This window comes from Aquarana catesbeiana, linkage group LG03, assembly GCF_042186555.1.
Source record: "Aquarana catesbeiana isolate 2022-GZ linkage group LG03, ASM4218655v1, whole genome shotgun sequence".
NCBI lineage: Eukaryota > Metazoa > Chordata > Amphibia > Anura > Ranidae > Aquarana > Aquarana catesbeiana.
In genome coordinates this window covers 649,607,522-649,634,695 of record NC_133326.1, presented here as the reverse complement: position 1 = coordinate 649,634,695, position 27,174 = coordinate 649,607,522, and the positions used below count along the sequence as shown (strand labels likewise).

General features: G+C 45.4%; 1 long non-coding RNA gene and 1 pseudogene across 1 annotated transcript in view; both read left to right on the top strand.

Moving 5' to 3' along the window:
* Nucleotides 1-27,174, top strand: part of LOC141133323 (uncharacterized) — a 75,319-nt gene that overhangs the window by 37,063 nt on the left and 11,082 nt on the right. The window lies entirely within an intron of this gene.
* Nucleotides 21,180-21,312, top strand: LOC141135817 (U2 spliceosomal RNA; annotated as a pseudogene).

Sequence of the window (27,174 nt, the reverse complement as noted above, 5' to 3'; positions counted from 1 at the left end):
TAAAGAAGGCTTTGTGGTCCTTGCTGGGGACTTCAACATCGGTCCAGATCCTGTACTCGATACTTCTAGCTCCCGACCCTCGAGCTCCTACGCTTTCCTTAAACATTTCCGCAAGTCCCTTCAGACACACCTCTTACTGGATAGCTGGAGGATCCTTCACCCCATGGGTAGGGACTTCAGCTACTACTCAGCTGTCCATCAGATTTATACTCGCATAGACCACATTTTAGTTGACCGCCCCATGCTGGAGCTCCTGCAGTCTGCGTCCATCGGGAACATCACCTTGTCCGATCATGCACCAGTTGGGGTGGTTCTCAATCTTCCATCTGGCACTAGGGCCTGGACGTGGAGGTTAAATGAAAACCTGCGGGACGATACTGCAGCGGCAGCCGGGGTGACGGAGGCCATTACTAACTATTACTAACTATTTCGAGGAAAACACTGTAGATGACCTCAGTGCAGGTATGGTGTGGGAGGGGCATAAGGCAGTAATCAGGGAATAATTGATATCATTAGGTTCCAAGCTCAAAAAAATGCATCAAGCAGATTTTGTAAGAGTTCTTGACGCCCTTCAGGAGGCGGAACTTAGACATAAGCAAAGTAGAGACCCTGAGGCATTGAAGAGGTTGACTGATCTGAGGGAACTGTTTTTGCGTTTGCTAGATCGGCAAACACGTAGACAAGCCATATATATATTTATATTATTTGGCGTCGGCTGGTGTCCCACCCTTGAATACGGACCAATGCGCAGACCTGGAATTACCGATTCCCATCAGTGAGATAGAAATGACAGTAAAGTCCCTGCCAAATGGGAAGAGCCCTGGACCGGATGGTTATACGGGAGCATATTATAAGACTTTCTTGCCCCATCTAGTACCCCACATGTGTAACTATTTCAGCTCCATCGCAGAGGGGACCCTCATTCCCCCTGAGGCGCTGCTAGCTCATATTACGGTACTGCCAAAGGAGGGTAAAGACCCAATGCTTCCCCAAAGTTACCGCCCCATATCCCTCCTTAACGTCGACGTTAAGATTCTAGCGAAAACCCTGGCGAATAGGCTTGGGCGACTTATGCCCCATATCATTCATCCTGACCAAACTGGGTTTATCACTGGGAGGGAGGCGAGGGACAACTCCATAAGAGCCATTCAGCTCATCCACTGGGCCCACACCTGTCCTGATCAGAAGCCTTATATAATTCTTTTGACCGATGCTGAGAAGGCTTTCGACCGTGTTGATTGGTCATATCTAAGGGCAGTATTAGAGGCCCAGGGGATGGGACAGCACATGCTAACCTCAATTATGGCCATATACTCTACCCCTTGCGCACAAGTCAAGGTAAATGGAGTGCTCTCCCCCCGATTCCCAATCAGAAATGGCACGAGACAGGGGTGTCCTTCTTTCCCCCCTCCTCTTCGCACTGGTACTAGAGCCACTGTTATGTACGGTAAGAGCGAATGCAGACATAAGGGGCCTGAAGGTGGGGAACATCGAACACAAACTATCGGCTTATGCGGACGATGTGCTCTTCCACTTTCGGAGCCTCTGATCTCCCTGCCAGTCCTGATGAGTGAACTAAAGCGATTCGGGAAGCTCTCCAATTTTAAGATTAACTTCTCTAAGTCAGAAATACTACCCATTCACCTGACCCCTTCTCTAGCAAATAGTCTACAAGTCGCCTTTCCCATTACCTGGGCCAAGTCCTCCATTAGATATTTGGGTATACGATTAACGGACTGGTATGACACCCTCTACTCCGCAAATTATCCCCCCTTACTTGAAGCGGTCAAGAAAGATCTTTCCCAATGGGCCAAGACAGCCTTTACGTGGTTGGGTCGCATTAACATCATAAAAATGAACATTCTGCCATGCATACTCTTTCTTACAAATGATACCAGTCCGCCTGCCCAGAGAATTTTTTACCCGAATGAATATTATGCTGTCTGGGTTTGTATGTAACACACGGAAACACAGAATAGCTCTGAGGGTGCTATGGCGCTCAAAACAGACAGGCGGTCTGGGTGTCCCAGACATCCTGGGATACTACAGAGCTATCGCTCTTCAAAGGATCCTCAACTGGCATTTCCACACCCAGTCCAAGCTCTGGCAGGGAGAAACCTGGCCTATGCACCATGGCTCTCTCGGGAACATAGAGGACTGTCTGACACTACCTCCCCACTAAAGGTGCACGCTCTCTTAAAGCGGGGTTCCACCCAAATTTTGAACAATATCTGTATGTATTCTCTTCCTTGCCTAGATGCTGACATGCCGTTTAAAAAAATTTAAATCGCCGTAATTACCTTTTATTTTTCTATTCTTCTTTGCACTTCCTGGTTCTCCTCCCGTGGGAGTAGGCGTGTTTCTAGCCTCTCCCAGACTCCTGGGAGCTAGTCTCAGGCTTCCCAGGATGCCACTGAGCATGTGCGGGAACGAGCGGTGAATGCTGGGAGCACAGCATTCACCACATCCAGGAAATAAATGCTTGTGGGCTTCAAATGCCCACAATGAAGATGGAAACCACCTGCAGTGAATAATATAAGTTATTCTTTCCGACGAAATCTGACACAGGCGGACATATTACACACAATATGTGAGTATATAATGCTGAGAAGAAAAGTTTGTGAATGAACTAAAAAAAAAAAAAAAAACGATAGATAGGTGGACCCTCGCTTTAATTTGGGATCGGATAAACCCGACCTTAAACTTATCTCCTCCCTTGTCCCCGCTGGCTCCGTTAGGAGGGTTTCTGTGGTTCCCGCCAGGTGAACAATTGGCCTTTTTTGGCCCTTGGGTGGATGATGGCAATGCCAGTCGTGGAAAACTAATGAGAAATGGTAAGTTACTGAGCTTCGAGTCCCTCCAGGCCAGACATAGTGGGTCCCAAATGAATTTTTGGAGATATAGAGAACTCCACCATTTTTTTGAGGTCCATGGTCCCTCTATAAGGGACATTTCCTCTCTTACACCCTTTGAACGCCTTTTTGTAGAAGAAGAACCGATCCCTCATATGATCTCGGAATTGTACCACCTATTAGGTTCTACCAAGACATAGACCAGCTTACATAAGGGCATGGGGGAAAGACTTTAAACTAGATTTCTCCGCGGCTCAGCTGACACACCTCTACCAGCTCACTCACTCCAGCTCTATAGAGTCGAAAACCCAAGAAAATAACTATAAAGTTCTGTCGCGCTGGTACAGGGTGCCGGCTGATCTAATGCGTATCTACCCCTCGATATCCGACCAATGCTGGAGGGAATGTGGCCATAAAGGCACACTCTTACATATTTGGTGGGAGTGTCCCCGGATCAAACCATACTGGGCAGACATTAAATCCCAAATAAAAGAAATCCTAGACCTGGATATCCCTCTATTACCGGCTCACTTCCTCCTACATATTCCCCATATTCCGATTAGCAGATGCAAAAAAAGCACACTGCCACATCTCTTAAATGCGACCAAGCGCCTACTCCCAATCTATTGGAAGCAGTCCAGAATTCCCTCAAGGGAATAGATTAAAAAAGTAAATGACATTAGAGAGGCCGAACATTGGACAGCGACTTGCAGAGGCACTGTGGAACGCTTTAACATTACATGGGGACCCTGGTTGGACTATGTGGCCAACCCGGGGCAAGCAACCTCCAGCTTAGACCTGGCACTGCTGGAGCTAGCGGAACCGTCCCTTAGATCTCGTTTAGACAATGGCACTATGGCCTCGTGAAAACCCCTTCTTCCCTCTGCTCCCTCTGGAGGCAACTCGATCCTGGTGAAACTCGCCCGGTGCAGAATTGAAGACCCTACCTCAAATCGCAGGTATGCTCTGCCCCCCCCCCCCTCTTTCCCCTCCCCTAATCTTTTCCCTTTTTCTCCCTCTCTTATTATTCTTTTGTTTTTCTTCTATCTACAGTCTTCTTGTTCCACGGTCCAGGTCCTCTTACATTAATTCTTTCTTTTTCTGTACAAATTGGACTTATGGTCATAGTGGCCAGCTGTAGAAAGGGAAACCTCCTCTAACGGGGTTGGCCTCAGTTTTTCCCCTATCAGCACTAACAGAGCGCCACGGGCGTCCCTGTCTGATGCGGTGGGCCGGGAGAGGTTGATGGAGGCTGATTCGGCCCCCCTCTCTTGGGACTACTGCCAACGGGATGCCACCTATCCTTTTGAACACAAAAGCACCCCATTGGAGGCGGAGCTAGTTTTATGCAGGCTTCTGCTCTCTTGGTGAATATTAGATAAACTTTTGGGATACGGATCATAAAATGCACTGACATTCTAAGTACAAGGAAGGGTGATTTCACTGACCTGTATCAAGGCGTAATTTCTATTTTTACTGATATGCCCTTTCTTCTTTCTTATCCTCAAGATAGTCAGTACATGTATGTGTGTTTTTCCTGGATTTCGCATGTCTCAATACGGGTTTTTGACTATCTGATTTTGTTGTTTCATGCTAAAATTGTTTCTAAATAAAGATTTTACAAAAAAAAAGATCATTGGTGTCAGTGGTTACTTTTTGAAGAAGCAGAATTATGCTTGTTGCTTAAGGAACCCATAGCAACCTCTGAAGGAACCCTGGGTCCTGGTTCAGAAAGGCTGCATATAGAGGCTACAGTGACACTTGCCATGATGATTGAAGGAGAAAAGTACAGCTTTTTGTTCTCACAATAACCAAGTTTGGAGATAGGCTAGCAGATATCTTAGGACCTGAGACAAACTATAAGCAAACAAAGTGGCTGGATCAAGGCTCAGTAGTAGGATTTTTCTAGTCCACTGTCACATTGTAAGTGCCAGGAACATTGTCCTCAAAGCAGTGTGGTTGTGCTGCCACCTGCAGGCTGTCAGCAGTCAATGGAAGCACTAAGTAATAATACTGTATACGTATGCAATACAGCGTCATTGGAATTTTATTACAGTCTATGCAGTAAGCAAAAGAACTACGAATTGTAAGTGATTCTGTGAAGTTTGATAAATGTATCGTTAAAGTGACACCAAACGATATCCTTCTTCTCCCAAAAATAATCCATACACATCCACTACTTAAAGCGGAGTTCCACCCAAAAGTGTCCATTTATTAAAAGTCAGCAGCTGTAGTATTTGTAGCTGCTGGCTTTTAATATTTTTTTTTCTAGGTGGACTCCCTCTTTAATGGCCTGTAATCTATTCTTCGTGAATTTTTTTCTTGCTGTGTTTTTCTGCCTCGCTGTAACATCCTCCTTACATACAGTGGGAGTATGAAGAACAAATGTAGCCACCCTCCAACAGGAAGTCAGATCACAGCAGCAGCACAATAAAAGGAATTTGGAGTTGACAGAGCAATGGAAGGTACTTTATTTCTGGTAAGATGACATACTTGAATCTATATTTTAAGCCAGAATAGTCCAAAATATTAAAAAAAAAAAAAAAAAAAAAAATCAACAAAAAATTCTTATGGTTACAAGTAATTTTCAATTACTATTTAAATGTCTTGATGCAGAAATTACACATTTCAAATTTAAGACTCAAATAAAGCGGGATTAAACCAAAAAAGCAAAAATGGATTATATTGTAGCTTACCATTTTTTATTTTTTGATACAATCTTATATACAAAAATAAATAAAAAAATCTTAGATGTGATTAGACATGTGCACTGCCGAAAAAAAAAACATTTTTATTGTTTCTTTTTTTTTTTAATTTATTGGCTCATTCGTTATGATCAGCATTCGTTATCTCCTTAATTCGTAACTGTTCGGATGCATTTGAATTTGTTACGTTCCATTTGTTTAGATGCAGTTTTCGGTATTTCGATAATTCATAACTTCAGATGCATTCGTATTTGTTATGTTCCAGTTGTTTAGATGCGGCATTCGTTATTTCCGATAATTCGTAACTTCGGATAAATTCGTATTCGTTACGCTCACTCACAGACAAATTTGAAAGGAAATTCCAATACCTATAATTTAATTAATTATTATTATTAATAAATTATTATTTATTAATAAAATATTATTATTAATAAATAATAATAATAATAATCAAAACTATAACAATGGTTAATAATTTAATTATAATAGAAAATACAAAAAACAAAATTATCCAAATGTTTTTCGTTCTTTCGGACTTTCGTTTTTATTTTCTGATTTTCGTTCTTTCTTATTTTCCGATTTTTGTTTTCTTATTATCTGATTTTTGTTCTTATTTTCCAATTTTCATTCTTATTTTCCGATTTTCGTTCTCTTATTTTCTGATTTTTGTTTTCTTATTTTCCGATTTTCGTTCTTATTTTCCGATTTTCGCTCTGATTTTTGAATTTTCTGATTTTCATTCTTTCGAATTTTCGTTCTTTTAGAAAATTAGATTTTTGAAAAAAATGGTCAAATACTCTTTCATTCATTCGGGTGCTTCCAAATGAATGAATATGTTGAAATTTTGACGAAAAACACATTCGGAACTAAACAAATTGCACATGTCTAGATGTGATGGCTGCATTCATTTTCTTTTTTAGGCTTTCTTTCTTCCATTGTCACCTGGTGATCCGGCCAGTAAGTCTGTTGTTTTTCAAAAGAACAAGCTCTCCAGCAGATAACAGTTAACAAAGATGAGACAAACCATTTACAACTGACAGAGGTACTTACAATGATCAGCTTTTAGTTATTCATGTAAAAGGAAAGAAAAAAACAGTTTGCTGTAACTGATTTTAAAGTGTTAGCTGAAGTTTGGCTTCAATTTGTTAGTGTATCTAAATCTGCTAATACATCTAACGCTTCCCTCTCCTCCGAGGCTGACAATGCTGCTTTCCAAAGGTGCCCCCTGTGTTCCTTCATCCAGAGTGGGTGCATTCTAATACAGGAGGTGTGTTACCTCAGGTGAAAACAGAGGGAAAAAGCCCCAAAAAAAGAAAACGAATACAGTCACCACATCTAACGACTGGTAAGCTGCATTGTTTTCCATTTTTGTTTTGGGTTTATTACCGCTTTAACCGCTTAAGGACCAGTGCCATCATTATACTGGGGCAGGTCTGGGAGAATTGCCATAGGTGTACAATGGCCACTTTAAGAGAGATAGGGGGTGCGACGCCAGAGCCGATGCGTGTGACTGGTAGCCGCGATGTCCGCTGGCCACCCGCAATCGCGGGAAAGAGAGCCATAACGGGGATCTGTCAATGTAAACAGACAGATCCCCGTTCTGACAGGGGAGGAGAGACAGATCTGCTGTTCCTAGTGATCAGGAACAGTGATCTGTCTGTACTCCCTGTCAGTCCACTTCCCCAGAGTTAGAAACACCTCCCAGGGAACACATTTAACCCCTTGATCGCCACCCTAGTGTTAACCCCTTCCCTGCCAGTGACATTTACACAGTAATCAGTACATTTTTATAACACTGATCCCTAAAATGTGTCAAAAGTGTCAGATCTGTCTGCTGCAATGTCGCAGTCCTGCTAAAAATCGCAGATTGCCGCCATTACTATTAAAAAAAAAAAAAAAAAGAAAAAAAGAAAATCTAAAAGATAAATCTATCCCCTATTTTGTAGACGATATCACTTTTGCGCAAACCAATCAATATACGCTTATTGCGTTTTTTTTTTTACCAAAAATATGTAGAAGAATACATATTAGCCTAAACTTATGAATAAATTTGGGTTTTCTTAAATAAATTTTTTGGGATATTTATAATAGCAAAAAGTTTTTTTCAGAATTGTCGCTCTTTTTTTGTTTATAGCGCAAAAAAAATAAAACCCGCAGAGGAGATCAAATATCACCAAACGAAAGCTTTATTTGTGGGGAAAAAAAAGTACATAAATTTCGTTTGGGTACAACGTCGCACGACCGCGCAATTGTCATTAAGGGGACAAATCCTTCCGGTCCTTAAATGGTTAAAACCCCACTAAAATTGTGAATATAATAATGGCAGACTAGCAGAGAAATTTAGTTAGCAAAAAAAAAAGTTTGCTAAAAACCCTTGCAACTTATATAGTTAATTGTAACCACCGAACTGCCGCATGCCGATATACATCCTAACTTTGAAGAGAGGTATCTTTGTTATGGCAGCAGCTAGCTACCTTAGCCCTGGTATCCTCTTCTTCGGTGGGCGCTCCTGTTTCCGATAATAGTGGTCTCTGCGGCAGATTCGCCGCAAGATCACTTTTATCGGCAGCGGGAGAGGGGCACCCCCTTCTGCCGCTCTCTGGTGCCCTCCGCCGCTTACCGGAGCCGTCGGTAGCGGCTTCTCCTTCCTGGGTATGGAGACAAGTGAGGGGAAGATGTCACTTTCGTCCATAGCTCTTAACCACTTGCCGACCGACTCCTGTACATATACATCGGCACTTTAAAGATAGATATCTCGGTAACGGCAGCAGCTGCTGCCACAACCGAGCTATCCATCTCTTCAGAAGCCAGTTGTGTTTACGATAACGGTGGTCTCTGCAGCGGATTCGCAACAAAGATCACCACTATTGGTGGCGGGAGAGGTGCCACCCCCCTCCCGCCGCTCTCCCGCACCCTCTGCCGCTTACCGGAGCTGTCAGCAGCGGCGGAGGCGATCGGGACCTGTCCGTGGCTAGGTATGGAGACGAGTGAGGGGGAAGATGGCCCCCACCCGTCTCCATACCATGGCAGGGCGCAAGCGATGTCATAACGTCATTTCTGCCCATATGTCTTAAAGGGCCATTTTTTCAAATGACTAATTTTTTTTTTTTTATTGCGTTCAAGTCCAAATATGAGATCTGAGATCTTATTTTTTAATTCAAAAAAGTGTATTTTTTCCCAAAAAAGTGCGCTTGTAAGATCGCTGCGCAAATACGGTGTGACAGAAAGTACTGCAATGACCGCCATTTTATTCTCTAGGTTGTTAGAAAAAAAATGTATAATGTTTGGAGGGTTCTAAGTAGATTTCTAGCAAAAAAAAAATGTTTTTACCTTGTAAACAACAAATCTCAGAAAGAGGCTCGGTCCTTAAGTGGTAAAGAGATTTAACTTTCGCTATAAAACTGGAGAACACCTCCACCTTAACATATCTCCATAGCGCAGGGAGAAGGTGTTCTGTCACCTGGAGAAGAGAACTGGTAAAAGCTGTTCACATTGTTGGAGACATCAGATCAGTACAGAGGAGGTTTCAAGAACACTGGATTTCTGGCAGGATCAAAATTATTTTTTATTTATTTTGTATTAGCAGCAAATGTAGATAGCCTTAAAAAAAGAAAAAAAATGCAGCCACCGCATTCAAGGACTTGTAGGCTGCGATATATTACATTTTTGTTCTTGGATTCAGATATATTTAAAGCCACCCGTATCTTATTAGTGTCCATTCATGTTAAGGAAAATTTGCAGCTCACAAGACTGTCAGGGAGTCGTTACAACAAAGACAGCAGTGTCTGAATCCCTGTGTTATGTGATCGAGGAAGCAGCTGACCTTCATAGAAATAGATTTGTAACAGGCACATTTTCAGCAAACGTGGACTTGTATGGAGGGGTCTATGGGAGAACTATAAAATGAACCCCCATTTAGTCCGGCCTTCTCCAACCTATTTAGCCCAGAAGAAACCTAGAAATAACAGGTCTTAAAGTGGTTGTAAACCCATATAAAAAATAAAAAAAATAAAAAACCCTGCAAGACAAAAAGGCATAATAAGCTAGTATGCACAACATGCTAACTCATTATGAAATACTTACCTTAAATGGAAGCTGTTGCTGCACACCGCTTTGACCGGCAACGTGTCTCCCGGAGTTATTTCCGGGTTTGCGGGCTCTGGCGCTGTGATTGGCCAGAGCCACGATGATGTCTCTCCCGCGCTTGCACGCGGGAGCCGCTGGTCACAGCACAGGCCCTTTAGAAACGGCACGATCGAGCTGTTTCTTCAGTGCGCATGCGCCGATGATGTCGGCGCAGGCATATATGTTAAATATCTTCTTAACCTGCAGACTATACTAAGCTAAGTAGGGCAATAACTTCTCTGCAGGATGTGCAAACCTTGCAAAAAGATATAAACAAATTAATGGGGTGGGCAACTACATGGAAAATGAGGTTTAATGTAGAAAAATGTAAAATAATGCATTTGGGTGGCAAAAATATGAATGCAATCTATACACTGGGGGGAGAACCTCTGGGGGAATCTAGGATGGAAAAGGACCTTTGGGGTCTTAGTAGATGATAGGCTCAGCAATGGCATGCAATGCCAAGCTGCTGCTAACAAAGCAAACAGAATATTGGCATTAAAAAGGGGATTAATTCCAGAGATAAAATGATAATTCTCCCACTCTACAAGACTCTGGTCCGGCCGCACCTGGAGTATGCTGTCCAGTTCTGGGCACCAGTCCTCAGGGAGGATGTACACAGCGGCTCAGGCAGACCAGATTGACCGATATTTCAGAGACAAACCCCGCTCCGCGCCGGCAGTGAACTGCAGAGGAACATGTGGTGATAGTGGGCCCTCATCAACCCTCTCTCCCATCATGGAGGTCTCACACAGCCCAATGCATAACTCCCTCACAGGCATCCCGCCTTTGTTAGACTCTCAGTCCGGCACTTCGAGCAGCCAGGGGATGTCTACTCTCACACCCAGGGACGAGGACGACATCAGGGCGCTACTGAGAGCCCTCCCAACCAAAGCAGACTTGGCAGCCATGGTGTCGCAGGTGGAGGAGCAGCCGTGACTTCCAGCAAGTGCGGGAGGAAGTACAGAGTATCGATGTGAGACTGTCCAGCGGGGAGGCAAATATGGAGGCTCTGGAGGCTCGTATTGCTCACTTAGAGTGGACACAGCAGTTAAGCCAAGAACAGTTGGCGGAGATGCAGCTGCACGCAGAGGATCTCGAGAACCGAAGCCACAGGAACAACTTGCGGCTTCGAGGGATACCTGAGGCCACGGGGTCTGAGAATCTGCAGGAGACTGTGCGGGCAATCCTACAAAAGATCATGGAGCCAGAACCCGCTGTGCAGTGGGAGTTTGACAGGGTGCATAGGGCACTCGGCTCCCGGCCAGGGGAACAAGATCGTCCCAGAGATGTGATTTGCCGGCTTCATAGGTACGCGCAGAAAGAAAGTATCATGAGAGCCGCCTGGCAGAAGGGAGCGGTGGATTTCGACGGGGCGGCTATCTCCGTCTTTCCGGATATCTCTCGGGCAACCCTACGGAGGAGAGCCATGCTCAAACCCCTGCTGGAATATCTGCGCGGCACTCAACTTCAATACCGCTGGGGATTCCCGCTACAGTTAACGGTCCGTAAAGCGGGTGCCTCTTACACACTGAGACGCCACTCGGATCTCCCGGAGCTGTTTCATTTCCTGGAGATGGAGGAGATCCCCATGCAGGACTGGCTGCTCTATCTTTCTGGCGGAGATCTTCGTCTGAGGCCGCAGGCGCCGCCTCCGACACAGCCACGCCGCTCTTCAAGACGCAGACGGAGGGATCACACACCGATCAGAGCCCAAGATCCGGACCCGTAACACCAGCAGAAGCCCACAAGTGAGTGTTCCCGGGACTTGAACTTTCTGCCGCTAGACTAAGGGATTTTCACCCCCTCCCTATCTCCTCTCCCTCCCCGCCCTGCTTGCTAGCTATGCCCGCGGCCCCTGAGGTCTGACCCCAAGACGATTTTGGGTGGGGGGGAGGGGGTGGTTGGGAGCTTGTTGGGGGGGGGAGCGGCCGGGGGTCGGGGGAATACTTATTCCTTTGCACGGACTTCTGAGGATAGCCACGGGGGGAGATGCGGATCAAGTACAGAGGACTTTGCTTGGAGGGTCAGTTGGATCAGAGATCATTTGCCTAGCATTTGCTTTACGAGTAACATGTATTGTCTCTGTCCTATTTCATTGATTTCAAGAGGGTCGAGGGGGGGGGTGTTGTCTGCGGGTTTACTAAGAGGGGACTAATTGTATGGAGCTTAATGTCCCATTTGGGGCGGGCTGACACAGCATCCAGTTGAGGGTAACCTCGTGAATTGTGCGGATTTATTGGGGATGCTGCTCAGCCTGCAATAGAGGATCCCCCTCCCTCTTCCTTGCACCTCCCTCACCCCCCCTTCCCCCCTTTTCCTTCCTCCATCCTCTCCTCCTGACCCGTGAGTTCAGGGCTCCTCCTTCCTATTTACCCGCCCCCTTTGCCCCGTCTCCTTCCCTCCCTCCTCCTGGCCTTCTCCCTGCCATGTCCTTTCCGCATTTCCCCCCCCCCGCCCCTTCATTGGGGGTGGTGGTCTTCGGGGGAACATGAGCTGTGGATGGGGGGGACGTGGTTCAGGGGATTAATTGTCAAGCGGCTGCTGGGGTAATGCAGAATATCCCGGGGACTTCTTGCAGTGGGGTTATATCCTCCACTCTGTTGATAAATCCCTCTTCCTGGGCAGTGAGGGGGAGAGATTTCCCTGTTTATACAAGTTTATTTTGATGATGTTTTTATGTTGACCTGAGAGTTTGCACTGTTAAATATCCAGTCAGGGCTACGCCCTTAGCTAGCTTAAAGATTTGGGGCCATTACATAGACTTAGCCGGATATATCAGTCATTTATTATCACTGTTTTATCTTATAGACTGGTGGGGGATAGGGAGCCTCTATGCCCTGCTGTACACAACCACTTTCCCCACATAGGGTTACATCCAGTTAGTGGCTTCTCTTTTGGGGTCACTAGGGTGTTTGGAGATTAGGTCTCCCATACGCGTTTGCGTATTAGCTGTCTATGTCTATGTGTATTTTTGTTTCTGTTCTCTCTATCTTCTCTCGTATCTTCCTTTCTTCCCTTCTCCCCCCCCCCCCCCCTTTTTTTTTTTTTCCCCCCTCCACCAGTTCTCGCCATGACCAGCAGTGGTCAGGAACCAGTTCGCTTGCTCTCGATTAATGTAAAGGGTCTGAACACCCCAGAGAAGCGCACTATTGTTATGTCTAACCTGAAACGAACAGGGGCTCACATTTGTTTCCTGCAGGAGACGCATTTTCGTGCTGACAAAATACCTGGTCTCAAGAATTGTCTCTTCCCGGTGACTTACCATGGGTGCCCATCTGACTCCAAGTCCAGGGGGGTAAGCATTCTGATTCGCAATACTACTCCGTGGCAGGAGAAAGATAAGTGGAGCGACACGGAGGGTAGGGCACTGTTTGTGAAAGGGACACTGGGTGGCTCTATGGTTACCCTAGTGAACCTTTATCTCCCAAACACAAACCAGATTACTTTCCTTGAACCAGTCTTGACCAAGCTGGGAGAGTTTGTTGAAAGGGCAGTGATACTGGGAGGTGACATGAATTTCATCATGGACCCTACTTTGGACTCATCTAAGACCACCTCCCAGCTCTCCTATGCGGCACTGAAATGCCTAAAGAAAAGCTTTTATGCTTTCCATCTAGTAGACGTGTGGCGGATTCTTCATCCGAACCAACGAGATTACACTTTCTATTCGCACCCCCACGATTCATATACCCGAATTGACCTAATTATGATGCCCCAATCTCTTCTGTCTAGGGTTACGTCAGCATCGATCGGATCTATTACATTCTCAGATCATGCCCCGGTTATGGTGGACATAGACATCTTGACACCCATAACCAAGCAGTGGATGTGGAAGATCAACGATTCTTTGATCCAGATGCCTAAGGTGGTCACGGAGGTGTCTAAGGAATTGAGGCAATTTTTTGCCGAAAACACAAACTCAGAAACAGCCTCAACAATCGTGTGGGAAGCCCACAAAAGCTACATTAGGGGTCTCTTAATAAAAATAGGGTCCCGCATCAAGAAGGCCAGAGAGCAACAGACCTTGGAACTCCTAGGTAAAATCCGATCCTTAGAGGCCACCCACAAACGGTCGCTCGCTGAACAAGCATTGGCAGATTTAACAGCATTGCGGAATCAATTACGTATCATGGCTCTACATAGGGCAAAAGAGGTGATAGCCAAATGCAGGAAAACGTTCTATATGCACAGTAACAAAAGCGGTAAACTGCTGGCACGAGCTCTCAGAGCCCAACGGGCACGAACGTTTATCCCCGAAATATATACTGAAACTTACCATAAGGTTCACACCACAGAAGCCATAGCAGAACAGTTTCGAAAGTACTACACCTCTTTATACAACTTGACACGTCCTTCTTCTGAAGGGGCGTCACAGGTGGAACAGGGTAAGATACAAGATTACCTACAAAGATCTGGTTTGCCTCAACTATCAGACGAGGATTTAAACAGCATTGGAGAAACCCATCTCGGCGGACGAAGTAACCCGAGCGATGGCGAGCATGCAATTGGGCAAAGCCCCGGGTCCGGATGGATACTCCCTGCTATACTACAAGACCTTTGGGGATCTTTTGACTCCGCATTTCATTTCGGCATACAACGCTGCAGGTGAAGGCCTTGCCCTTCCCAGAGACACACTACGCGCTCACATTACAGTTATTCCAAAGGAGGGCAAAGACCCCCTACTATGCCAAAGCTACAGGCCGATCTCATTACTAAACATTGATTTGAAAATGTTCACAAAAATTCTCTCCATTCGGCTTATAGACCTGATCCCTCAATTGATTCACTCCGACCAAGTGGGATTTGTTCCCTCGAGGGAGGCACGTGACAATACAACTAAAGCAATCAACCTAATATATGCGTCACGGAAACTGAAAACTCCGATGGTGCTCCTGTCAACAGATGCGGAGAAAGCGTTTGATAGGGTAAGCTGGCCTTTTCTCTTCGAAACCCTCCGGAGTTTGGGTCTCAGAGATCGCATGATGAACTGGGTGCAAGCAATCTACTCCTGCCCTTCGGCACAGGTCAAGGTGAACGGCCACCTATCTTCATCATTTCAAATAACAAATGGGACAAGACAGGGATGTCCCTTATCGCCTCTGATATTTATCCTGACCCTCGAACCTTTCCTAAGATTTATCAGAGATAACCCGAATATCAAGGGGCTTAGATTGAATGACACCCTTTCCCCTAAAATAGCTGCCTTTGCAGATGATTTGCTTTTCTTTCTGACCAGCCCACTGACGTCCATCCCAAATCTGCTTGCAGAACTGAAGACCTACGAAAAACTGTCTTTTTTCCACATTAATTACCAGAAATCCGAGGCTCTAGAGATCAATCTGCCACCATCCTTGGCTGAGTTGATTAGAGTAGACTTCCCTTTTAGATGGGCCTCATCCCACATTAAATACTTGGGCATTTATTTGCCAAGCAGAAAAGAAGAAATCTTCTCTCTCAACTTCCCTCCCCTCTTAACAGCCATAAAAAAGGATCTCCAGACCTGGCAGAAAGGAATGTTTTCATGGTTTGGGCGGTGTGCCATATTAAAAATGAACATTATGCCGCGGTTACTTTACCATTTCCAGGCTCTCCCTGTACGTATTCCTGCGTCCTTCCTTAAAGCAGTTAACAAAACATTTGTGAGGTTCGTTTGGGCTCAAAAACCACCACGCGTAGCCCAGACCACCCTTAGATTACCAAAGCTAAGAGGGGGTATTGCCTTACCGGATGCGAATCTCTACTTAATGGCATGTCACTTGACTAGGATACTAGACTGGTGCCGACACAGTACCTTGAAGCAGTGGGTGCAAATAGAATACACCTTAGCAGGAACCAGATTGGATTTGTTGCCTGGGTGTCATAAGCCCATGCCCAACCGAATAATTAAACACCCGACAGTGGGGGAAACGTGGCAAACGGCCCGCAAAGTTTTCCGCGATTTTTTGGTCGCTCCACTCCCGTCCCCACTCACCCCCATTGTTGTAAATCCAGCGTTTGCGCCAGGTCTTGATGACCCCAGATTCTTGCAGCTGCTGGAGGTTGAGCGATCTCAAGCAAGACACTTTCTTATCGATGGCCAGTGGAAAAACAGGCAACAAATCACAGAGGATCCAGCCCTGGTGGGTTTGTCGTTTTGGCAGAAAATTCAACGTACTCATTTTATTGGCTCGCTGCCTACGCCGGAGTTGTTTGAGAGGCAATTAACCACCTTTGAACTGTTGTGTGTGGAACAAACTCCACTGAGACATGCCATCTCCCTGACTTACCAACTGCTACTTGATCAACCTCAGGACTTCAGACTTCTCTACATATCCAAGTGGGAGAAGGATCTAGGGTGAAATTTACAGAGAAACAAATAGATCGGCTCTTTCTTTTTGCTCATAAGATATCCGTATGCGCCAGACATCAAGAGGCGGGATACAAGCTACTAGCTCGGTGGTACTACACCCCGGAAAAAATACATCAGATGTTCCCCCAGAGTTCAAACCTATGTTGGAGATGTGGAGAGGAGACCGGCTCCCTGCTACATGTCTTCTGGTCATGTTGAACCCTCCGCCCTTTCTGGACGGAAGTACGGCGCATAGTGCAAAAATTCACGGACTGAGAGATACCTGAGACCCCTGAATTCTTTCTTCTTCAACACCACGAGTTTCCCACCAAAGTATATAAGAAATCAATTGTCCCTCTCCTGATCACGGCGGCGAGGAATTGCATCCCCCTGTGTTGGAAGCAGGCGCAGCCCCCATCAGTGACCATTTGGTTGAGAAAGGTGTCAGAAATCAGGGCAATGGAAGACCTGGTGGCCACAGAGAGAGGCCTTAGTGAACAATTCTCCAAAAAATGGTTTTGGTGGCACGAGTTTGTTTACTCTGCGGAATACAATGAGCTGATGGTCTAACCCACAACGATACAGCGATCGCGCACGTTTCCCCCGAAGGGGGTGGCGAAACTGGTCGGGGGTATGTTTACCTCCTCCCCGCCCCCCCCCCCCCCCCCGTTTTATTTATTTATTTATTTAGTTTTTTGTTTTTTTTTCTCCTCTCCTCGCTTTCTCTTTCTTCTCATTTATTCATCTTTCTTCTTCTTCTCTGGTTCTCTCTCTTGGGTCGCTTGATCCCGGATCAAAGTGATTCACACTATTTCCCTCTCTATATAAAATTTGCCGTTTAAAGAGTGGTCGTGTGTCATACAGAGCCTCCCTTTCCTTTACAATCTGATGGTACCCCGTAGATAATGAAAAGTTTTACTTATATATAAAAGACTATACATCGGAGTGCCATGGACGAGACCGTTATTGTATGTATTCATTTTTTATTTTAAGGGATTGTTTCTGTGTTTTCATATGATTACCTCTTTCAAAAATAAAAATAAAGAATTTAAAAAAAAAAAAAACTTTTTTGCGGAAGGGAGTTTAACAAGACACGTGGCCACTCATTAAAATTAGAAGAAAAGAGGTTTAACCTTTAAACTACGTAGAGGGTTCTTTACTGTAAGAGCGGCAAGGATGTGGAATTCCCTTCCACAGTCGGTGGTCTCAGCGGGGAGCATTGATAGTTTCAAGAAACTATTAGATAAGCACCTAAACGACAAACGGGGATATACAATGTAATACTGACATATAATCACACACATAGGTTGGACTTGATGGACTTGTGTCTTTTTTCGAACTTACCTACTATGTAACTATACTATGTAACCGTGCAGGTTTAGGAGATATTTACAGTACCTAGAGGTAAGCCCAGTAAAAAGCTTTACCTGTAGGTACAAGTGGTGTAACAGGGTTTACAACTGCTTTAAAGTATAACTAAAGGCAAAATGTTTGGATGGAGTGCAGAAGGATTAGAACACCTGTCAGGTTTTATTGCTGTCTGCGTCCCCATTAAGGGAATTTGCCCTCTCTACTTGTTACCATGATCATTGAAAGTGAAATAAAATTCCAAATTTTGGGTTGTCCCCAGAAAAGTAATAAATCTTCCAATGGGGACACTTCTAGTTCTGGACACCAGGGGGTCCCCAAGGAATTCCCTTAATTTTCAGGAATTTTATTTCATTTCCTGTTTGGCTATGGGACAGAAAGTGAAGGAAAATCTCCCCAGTAGCACACAGATGGCAAAATAAACTGACGGGGTAATAACCCTCCTTTACTCTATCCAAAATGGAAAAAAAGTTTTGCCTTCAGTTCTACTATAACATTAGTATAGCCCATGCTTTACATATTTTATTACGTGCTTTACTATAGTTTTGGGGGCCATAATAAGCAAATTCGTTTTGGAAAAAATCTTCAAAAGGAATGAATGTTGTACAATGTGATTGGTATGATAGACAAACATGGCAGGGTTCCACCCAAACAAGGGATAATCTCCCGTAATTCTAGACTTCTGATCGATCCGTTGGGTAAAGGGGGCAATTATCAAGCAATAACAAGTGATAACCTACAAACACAATCATTTTTATAACAAAATTGATTGAAACTCCAACTCCGCGTGTGTGATACATCAAAATATGCTTTAATGACTGTGCCACAAGCAAGAGTGTAACAGATGTACAAACCTCAGCACACTCATTTTATTAAAATTAAACTGTTTCATTACATAAGCTTTTCTACACACAGCTATGAGATAGCAGAGATTATCCACATCTCTTCATCCCAAGAGGTTCATACCGCAGTCCTTCTCGTCCTCACCGTCCTCACAGTCTGGATCACCATCGCATTTCCATGACAAGGGTAAACATAGATTCTTGCTCCCACCACAGCTGAACCAGCCAGGGCCGCAACCTTCCAATCCTGAGAAGAGACCCATATAGTATATAAGAAGGCAACTAACGATTATTCTGAATTAAATGTTAAGCCCTTTTCACACGGACGTTCTGATCAAGTCCACCTATCAGCTTTTCAGGTGGACCCAATCGGAACCTCCATTCTTCTCTATGGAGTGGCGGGTGTCCATCTACAACCACCTACATCCAATCCGATCCGCCAAAAAGAGTCTAGTGGATCGGGTGTAAACAGACAGGCGGTCCATTTAGATCTGGCCGCCCATGGAGGAGAGCGTTCTGTGTCTGCTCTGCATGAGTGAAGCGGACGTGGACCTGTCATCCGTCTGCTCAGCGGGGATCAGCGGAGAGATCTCCCGCGCTGAGCAAGCCGTTCACAGCTGCAGATCACAGCTGCATATTAGCTCATTATGCCTTTGCCTTACAGGTTTGTTTTAAATGCACTACACTGGAGCCAATATCCCTGAATATCACAGAGAATATACACATGTTGTATCACAATGCTGCCATTTTTTTTATCTCATTGCGTTCAGCTAATGGGGCCCTGTCTTGTCAAGTGAATTGGGCCATGCCGCAACTCCCCTGCAACAATGTGCAATGAATACATTCACAGTGCGATGCGTGAGCTTTTAGAGGTAAAAGAGGCAAAACAGGCAGTGACGAGGCTACCTAAAGACTTCTTCAGCACATGATGCCGCCTGAAAAGCAATCTACCGTGAATTGCTCCTCAGATCGCTAATGCAAGTGTCAACAAGCCCATAGTGTTGTCAGGTGATATTGTTGTACTATTCCTGTATTATGGCCTAGAAGACGTTATCCACACCTTTTCATCACAAGAAATACATACCGCAGTCCTTCTCATCTGAGCCGTCCTCACAGTCTTTGTCATGATCGCACTTCCATAACAGGGGAATACATAGATGTGTTCTCCCACCACAGTTGAACTGGGTAGATGTGCAAGCTATGGATTCTGAGAAGAGACCAACAGTATATAAGAAGGTGACCAAGGATTATGCTCAATTAAATGCTATATGGCAAGCACAGAAGTGCAGTGCTTGTAATTGATGTCCCTTAGTGCAGGCATGTCGGGCTCAGATTAGGGTTGCCACCTCATCCCTTTAAAACCAAACACATATGAATTACACAGGTTATGTGGCTAATTTAATGTAGATAAGGCACTAAGTGAGTTTAATTACCACCTTAATTAGCCACAGGACCTGTGTAATTAATATGTGTTCGGTTTTAAAGGGATTAGGTGGCAACCCTAGCTCAGATGCCACAAGAATCCTGTTTATATGGAGTTTGCATTGTATTTCTGTGTTTATGTGGCTTTCCAGGTTTTCTAGTTTCTTTTGTAGCACCCTGATGTTTAGGCAGGGCTGCTATTAAATTTATATTGCCAGGCGATATTTGCCTTGGCCAATTGTTAGATCAATTGATTTCCCCCTAATTCTGGAATTGTTGCACTTCTCACTTCTCTCACTAGGTGGCCAGGTATCTGGTGACATTAGATAAGACAAGGGCATGGCAAGGACAGAGTATGAATGAATGGGGTGTCTCAGCCAATGGACAGGGAGTTTCTTGGGTCCCTTGGCCTGCTGGGAGAGCCTATTTATTTGGGTGGAGTCAGGGAATCGGGGTTCTGTGCCACCTGGACGGCTGTCTGGGTGGACGTGTGTTATGTTGCCCCGGGCTTCTAGGCCGTAAGCCTTAGGCCTAACCCGGGGACATCTGGCTGCTAGGCTGTCTGGGGGGCCTATCCAGCAGCAGGAGAGCAGCGTAGGGTTGGGACTGTGGGCTTGTAGTCCAACCAGAAGTAGCGGTTCTGCCGGCCGGGGAGCCAGTTGCATTTGGAGGTAGAGGGGAAGCTGTTGCCAATAAGGGACCATCCACCTTGCTACCAGAGACCACAGTGAGTGAGCTGAGGCCAGTACCAGAGCAGACTTCTTGCCAGCCGGGGACGGTGAAGCAATGGGAAAACTTCAGCCAAGTGCCAAGTCAGGGACCCAGCGGGACAGCAAAGGTGATGCTTGTGGAGCATCAGTGAGTGCCAAGCCAGGGACCTAACGTGTCAGCGGGGGTGAAGCTTGAGGAGTATCTGTGAGTGCCAAGCCAGGGACCCAGCAAGGAAGCAGGGGTGACGCTTGAGGAAGATACTGAGTGCTAAAGTGTAAGAGCTCAGGGGATCCCGTGTCTAGTGGATCTGAAGTCTAGTGAGAGAGAGAGACTGGAAGTTAGGTGAGTGAAGACCCACAGTGAGTGAGTGTGGGGTAAGGAGAACTGTTCGTGTTACAAATAATTGAACACCATTATCGTTAGTGACTGTTTCAAGATTGTTACCATAGGAGACAGCAATCCTACCTATACAGAAGTGGTGTCTGGCTGGATGCCTTCACCCGTATAGTCTCGGAGTCTGCCAATTATCTTTGCATCCACCTAAGGGTGTCCTGGCCCTAACCCAGTCTCCCACAGGTCTGTTTATGAGAAAATAAATCTCTTTGCATTCAAAAAGTATCTGAAGCCCACCTGTTCATCTTGCATTACACCCACCATGCCTGGTAACCCACTCTACGTTGAAGCATGTCAGCTCTCCCTAACTCCAGAGGTAACCATCAGGCCTAAAGAGGCTTGGACTTTGCTACACTTTTAATAGCCATACAGCTGTTTAACTGGTTTATACTCACTATTGGTACCAGTGTGTATAGTTCGGAGAGAGAACTTCGCTTCTCGGCCTTTTGGCTAAGATCAAGTGTAGTATCTGTTCTTATCAGTTTCCAGGAGGTGGCGCTTGCTTCCGTCCCTGATCTATGGCGAAATAGAGACGGGATTGCGGTTTCTATGCAAAACCTGCTGGAGTGAAGGTGACCTGGAGCGGTTCGTAGCCGAAAGGGAAGCCTTCTGATGGGGATGGAAAACCACGGTGTCTGAACCGGAGGGTCGGGACCCTGGCCTTCTGGCCTGGATTGGGGCGGATCTAGCTCCAGACAGTTATTCGGGAGAGAACACTTACTCCCCTCTTGAATGGGTGGGGGGAGTGGTTAGTACTTCCCGAATGTAATTAGGAGGGAGTGATGGGAGCGACGGCAGAGCCTGATGGTAAAGGGCTCTTTTCCGGCTTCCTGATCTCCATATCCTTCCTGTCTGTGGTGGGGTCTGCTGTGGTCTGGGTTGGGGGGTCAGGGATGCTTCGAAAAGCCAGTGGTGAATGTGCCCCTGAAGTGGCAGTTCAGGGGTGCCGTATAGTCACGGTGTGAAAGCACTTGATTTTATGGCACCATGGTCACTTCACCACAACACACGTTTTTCGCACCTGCCTCTTGGGCCGGGCCTTTTGGGGATCAGGGTAAGGTCCTTCTCTAGTGGAGAACTCTGTACACCCGTTGCACGTTTTTGTGTTTCACTCTTTATGTGTGGGCACTTTTTTTTGGCACCGGGTGGAAGTTTTTGAGGTGTGTTTTGCACGCCACTGGCTTAAAAAAAAACCAGGTACCAGTGTGTGCCTATATGAATGTGGAACAGACTTTAGACTGCTAGCTCATTCAAGGGCTGGGACTGATATGAATTCATGTTCCCTGTAAAGCACTTTGGAAAATGTTGATACTTTACAAAATTAGATAGACAACTAGATAGTAAGACAAAATGCTTACTATTCACACATTTGCACTTTGGAAAATGTTGATACTTTATGAATAAGACAGACAGATTGATAGTGAGGTAGGATGCTTACCATTTACACATCCTATCTCGTCACTAAGGTCATCACAGTCAGGTTCTTGGTTGCACCGCAGATTGCCCTTAATACACTTGCCATCATTGCACTGGAACTGATCCGGGCTGCAGGTTGGTCTTTCTATAACTATACAAAAAGCATGCATTTAGAAAACGTTTGAAGCAGGGCTCATCTTTAACAAACAAAGAATCTTCAGGTTCTGCTCAAAAACGGCTACTCCTGTTTAAGGTGTAATTGAGCTCTCAGTACAGCACTGTGCTATATATTGTGGAAACAGACACAATAAATAGAGATGGACCAAACACCCCCCGTGTCCAGTTCACACCAGAACTCTCAAACATTGCGAAAGTTCAGAGCCGAATAATGAACCCCATTGAAGTCTATAAGACCCGGATGGAAAAAATCAAAAGTGCCCATTTTGAGGGCTTGGATGCAAGTTATTTAGCATACAAATGGTATGGGGGTCTGGGTACTGTCCTAGGGGACATGTATCAATGAAAAAAGTTTGTAAAAAACATAATTTTTAACTGAGCAGGGACTTACTGATGCTAAAGTAAAACAATAAAAATGAAAACTTACTTTAAATATAGTGCCTTATGGGGTCCCCTTAGTCTGTAAAGTAATGCAGCTGTACTGTGTATAGAACCTGCTGCAGCAAAAATTACATTTATAAAGGCAAAGAAAAGACATTTTCCCTGTAAGCTTTCTTTATTTGATAAACAACGGCTTGGGGAGCCAGTCTGTAAGATGAGGCCACAATTTAGTGCACTTGGAACAAGATAAGAGATTTTTTGGTTAAATTCTGGTGTCTGTTTTGCAGACTTTGGATAGAAGTATCAGGTGCAGAAAATTGGGCTTTGGGTGTTGGTGGTGCCTTTGCACCGTAACCATATAGAGCAGAGGTCGGCAACCTACGGCCCGCTGCCGCTAAATGTCCGCAAGCCGGGTGCACGTGAACTCATCACGTGCACTGAGGGGCCGAACATTTAGCAACGGCAGGATAGGGTGCGGCCCGAGGGCTGCCGACCCCTGCTCTATTCCTGCTTTGGAAAAGAGCCGTGCGGCTTAGCCGCATCGGTTGTTATCCCAAGAAGCACAAGGAGACGCCCCCTTCTGCCGGCTTCCGCGGCTCGTCCGGGCTCTCCTGTCCCACCGGGAGGCCCAAGTGATCAGCCGGCACGTGATGTTATGACATCACTTCCGGTTTACAGAAGACTTAAAGGCGCCAAATTTTTAAAAATTACAGTATTCAAAACAGTCAAACTTGGCGTTTTGAATGCTTTTAAGTCCAAAGGAGGGATTTGGGGTCTTATAGACCCCAGATCCCTTCATAAAGAGTACCTCTCACTGCCTATTACTGTCACAAGGGATGTTTACATTCCTTCTGAGAGCAATAAAAGTGATCAGAATTTATTTTTCAAAGGGGCAGTATAAAAAAAAAAAAAATGTAAAGTGCCCCTTCCCTCCCTGCTTACACAGCTGGGGGAGGGGGCTGTGTGATGTGCAGGGGGGCTGCAGGGCTGGACTGGGACAAAAATTTGGCCCTGGACTTCATCCAGACCCGCCCACTTTAATTTTGCAAACACACACAAAAACAGTATATAAACTATACCCCCCTATACCTTGTTCCCCACCACTGCGCCTCGGAGTAAACACCAACTTTAATTGATGATAAATGTTGATGCAAATGTCTAACTACAGCTGCCACATTGTAAAAAATCTATTATACCATATAATTTTTATCTATAACGTGTCTAGTATATGTGGATCAGACGTGAAAAAAAAAAAAAAAAAGGGGCGCTTCCTAAAAATAGATTTCACCCTTACAGTGACTAATTACTCTACTAGTGAACACCTATTAAAGTATACATCATCATAACAAAAATAACATATGTAAAAATATGGTGAACACCAAGTGAACAAAATTACAAGTTATAACACAGTGCCAGTACTGCAAAAAGATACAAAAAATACATAGAGGATGAAGATGTAAAGTAATTGTATATACTTTGGCGTATATAAAAATTGTGATCCAGTGACAGAAACAAAAGTTCATTTAAATTCGTGCCAAAAAGTCCTCAGAACACCATGTGCAGAATCCTCTTTCAAAAACTTCCACCACACCCGGGTGTTCGGTGAGCCCACTCCCAATGAAAAACTCACTCACCAGCTCCAATTGCCCCCACTTGCGTGTAAGGCTGTAAAGCTTAATGATTCCGAATCACCGGGATTCAACTAACAATTTCTCCATCCAAGTACACGTGCAAAATACGTTCCATATGTGAAATGAGAAAAAATGCTCCAAATGGTGTGATAACGTAAAACCAGTTTATTAACACACACTTCAAACAAATCTCCAATGGTTAAACTCACACTATAAAAATATAGTCCTTAAAAATAAAAGATTCCTAAGGAAAATCTTTTGGTTATGGGGGAGATCCTCTCTTTGACTAAGGGCCCAATTGAGCGCCAATAAGGCATCATCATGCTGTATGATGGAATAAAGAGAGGAAACGTCGGCTGTGACCAAAATTGCCTGCTCTCTTCCTATCAGGCTCACATTCTGCAAACAATTTAAAAAATTCTTAGTGTCCCTTATATATGAACGGGTATTAGTGACACTCTTTTGCAAGAACCGGTCCAAGTACTGACCCATTCTGGCAGAGACCGAATCAATACTGTTGACAATAGGTCTTGCTGGAGGATTAGAGGGGTCTTTGTGGGATAGTGGGTGAGAGAATCGTACCAGACGCCTGCTTATCTCGGGTCCGCCGTGACCGCATACCCTCAGGAGGTTTTACAAGTTGCTGTGTTGTATACTGTTTATACAGTGTGCTGTGGAGGTTGCTGTGCAAGTTTTATATTTTTATAGTGTGAGTTTAACCATTGGAGATTTGTTTGAAGTGTGTGTTAATAAACTGGTTATACGTTATCACACCATTTGGAGCATTTTTTCTCATTTCACATATGGGTATATTGGCATTAATATTAATATAATGCCACTGGTCAATTATTAGTTTAATGCCACTGGTCAATTATTAATTTAATGCCACTGGTCAATTATTAATTTAATGCCACTGGTCATGGTACCTGATCAATAATTTAACCATGACCAGTCCAGTGGCAGTACATTTACAGTACAGATTTACCCCTACCCCCGCCATGCTGCATATTCAGTTACTATTACATATTACTTTCTTATTAGTAAAGTATTAGTGCTTACTTGAATCACACACAGTCACAGTCAATTTGGTTCCTGTCTGACTGTACTTGCTGGCTGCCTGCAACTTGGTTCTGGTAAGGTAACTTCCGAATCCTCCTCCTCAGCGGTGCTGGCTCGGCCTCGGCTCCTCTTGGTTGCAGGCTTGCTACGCTACGCTCCTGGCTCCGCCTCCTCCTCCTATGTCCCCGGGCCACCTCCGCCCTCCGGCCGTGAGTGACGTCACAGCGCCAGGACAAAGAGGCCGCCCAAGGCTGTAATGTTAGGGGAAGAGCCTGGGGGAGTGACTAGTGAGTGGCAGCCAGCGTCATGATGATGCCGGTGCCTGTGTGACGCCGCCCGCCGGGTGCAGGAGCGGAGGCGCCCGGCGACGGCGTTATTCTAACAATGACAACGGAGACTCAGAGAGAGTCAGAAGCGTAGTGGCCCACTGCCAATTGGCCCACCGGGAAACTCCCGGTAGTCCCGATGGCCAGCACAGGCCTGGGGGGCTGTGGAATGTAAAGGGGTCCAGAGGTGTGGGGCTGTGTAATTTAAAGGGCTCCAGAGGTGCGGGGCTGTGTACTGTAAAGGGGTCCAGAGTTGCAGGGGGCTGTGTAATGTAAAGGGGGCCAGAGGTGCGGGGGCTGTGTAATGTAAATTGGACCAGAGGTGCGGGGGCCGTGTAATGTTATCTTCATTTATTAGCAGATGAATGTGGCCCTCCATGCATTCACATACATTGAATCTGGCCCTTAAGTGGAAAAAGGTTGCTGACCCCTGCTATAGAGGTACTCTTGCTGAATCAAGTAATGCCTGTGTATAGTCAAGGAGCAAGTGGCTGATGCTGTGTTCAAATAACTCAGCTGACTCCTCCATGCATGATGCTGGGGCTATGACAGGATTAGCTGTGGACAAGGAGGAAGAATAAGCTGCAGAATAAGCCACTCTGGCAGCTGCAGTGGACTGTGCACTAGTCTCTGCTTGGGTGATAGAGGATGAGGATGGTTTAGTAAGCCAGTCCACCAACTCCTCTGCATGCTGTGGCTGGATAGCATGGCAACATCACTAAACAGAGGAAACGGTTCCCTGCCTGAGGACGGACCACGTCCACCTTTGCCTCTGGACACATATGTTGCTTGCCCCCTCACAGTGCCATGGGAACGTCTCCCTCTCCTTGTTGGCCTCCCAGACATGATAGGGGGGGGGGGCTTATTACCAAAATGTAATAGAGACCGGGAAATGTGTACTTGGATGCACTTTAATCAATGGAAAGTGGTGTTTGATGCACTTTAATTTGAGTACTCAGTAAACAGACACACTGTAATATACTGCAGTAAAAGTGCACTCACGCACGTCAATATACTGCAGTAGAAGTGCCCAGATGCACTAAAACTGCCCTGACACTCCACACTGACACACTTCAATATACTACAGTAATCCTGCCCTGACACACTAAACTGACACCACAGTAAAAATGAACGGTCACACTACACTTGCGCTGCACTATTACTGTATTGACACTAAACTGAAAATGAACGGTCACACTACTTTCACGCAGCACTATCACTATATTCACAATACACTGATACTTTACACTCACAATAGAATCACAATAGCACACTATAGCACACTAACTCGCTAGCAGCACTGAACAGAGCCCTGTTCTGTCTCTCTATATTGAGTACTCAACAAACGGTCGAACGCCCCCCGACAATTCGGGTGTTTGCTGAATAGCCGTTCACACATCTCCTTGGCGGCTCTGGAGCGGCTTGCACAGGAGTC